The sequence below is a fragment of the Myotis davidii genome, unplaced genomic scaffold (assembly GCF_000327345.1).
Source record: "Myotis davidii unplaced genomic scaffold, ASM32734v1 scaffold230, whole genome shotgun sequence".
Classification (NCBI taxonomy): domain Eukaryota; kingdom Metazoa; phylum Chordata; class Mammalia; order Chiroptera; family Vespertilionidae; genus Myotis; species Myotis davidii.
The window spans coordinates 1,133,552-1,135,034 of record NW_006282259.1 but is presented as its reverse complement, the minus strand read 5'-3'; the positions used below and the strand labels follow the sequence as shown (position 1 = coordinate 1,135,034).

The following is a 1,483-nucleotide window of genomic DNA, read 5'->3' as shown; positions in this document are numbered from 1 at the left end:
TTTCTATGTACTGTATCATGTCAGCTGCGAATAATGACAATTTTACTTTTTCTTTTCCAATTTAGATGCCTTTTATTTCTTCTTCTTGTCTGTCGCTATGGCTAGTACTTCTAGTACTATGTTGAACAGGAGTGGTGAAAGCGAGCATCCCTGTCTTGTTCCTGTTCTTAAGGGAAATGGTTTTAGTTATTGCCCATGTTGGCTGTAGGTTTGTCATATAAGGCTTTTATTATGTTGAGGTATGATCCTTCTATTCCCACTCTACTGAGAATTTTTATCAGAAAAGGGTGCTGGACTTTGTCAAATGCCTTTTCTGCATCAATTGATATGATTATGTGATTTTTGTCTCTCAATTTCTTTATGTGATATATCATGTTTATTGATTTGTGTATATTGCACCAGCCTTGCATCCCTGGAATAAATCCCACTTGATCATGGTGTATAATTTTTCTAATGTAATGCTGGATCCGGTTTGCTAGAATTTTGTTGAGGATTTTAGCATCTATGTTCATCAGGGATATTGGCCTGTAATTCTCTTTGTGGTGTCTTTCTCTGGTTTGGGGATTAGGGTAATGCTGGCTTCATAGAAAGAGCTTGGAAGTGTGCCTACTTCTTGAATTTTTTAAAATAGTCTGAGGAGGATTGGTTTCAGATCTTTGAATGTTCAGTACTACTCCCCTGTGAAGCCATCTGGTCCAGGGCTTTTGTTTGCTGGAAGCACTTTGATTACTGTTTCAATTTCATAAGTAGTTATTGGCCCATTCAAGTTTTTTGATTCTTCCTGATTGAGTTTTGGAAGCTTGTATTTTTCAAGGAATGTGTCCATTTTGTCAAGGTTGTCCAGTTTTTTGAAGTAGGGATGTTCCTAGTATTTTTTACAATCCTTTGTATATCAGAAGGATCCATTATTACTTCACCTCTTTCATTTCTGATTTTGTTTATTTGTGTCCTCTCTCTTTGTTTCTTGGCGAGCCTGGCGAGAGGTTCATCAATCTTGTTAATCCTTTCAAAGAACCAGCTCTGGGTTTCATTGATCTTTTGTACTGTGTTTTTTTTTTTTTTTTGTCTTATGTCGTTTATTTCTGCTCTAATCTTTATTATTTCCTTTATTCTGGATATTGTGGGCTTTTCTTGTTGCTCTCTTTCTAATTCTTTAAGTTGCAAGGTTAAATAACTTATTACCAGTTTTCCTTGTTTTTTGAGGTAGACCTGCAGAGCTATGAACTTCCCTCTCAGGACTGCTTTCATTGTGTCCCATAGATTTTGGATTGTTGTGTTTTCATTGTCATTTGTTTCCAGGATGCTTTTTATTTCTTCTTTCATCTCTTGGTAACCCAATCATTGTTTAATAGCATGCTATTTAGCCTCCAAGTGTTTGATTTTTTTTATTGTAGTTGATTTCCAGTTTTATGCCATTGTGATCTGAGATGGTGCTTTATATGATTTCTATCTTCTTGAATTTGAAGAGACTTTGCCTGTGACC

The 1,483-nt window shown here is 35.7% G+C and overlaps 1 protein-coding gene across 1 annotated transcript in view; it reads right to left on the bottom strand.

Annotated features, from left to right (window-relative positions):
* The window catches only part of GMDS (GDP-mannose 4,6-dehydratase), a 539,088-nt gene that overhangs the window by 217,021 nt on the left and 320,584 nt on the right, over positions 1–1,483 (bottom strand). The gene's annotated exons all lie outside the window — the stretch shown is intronic.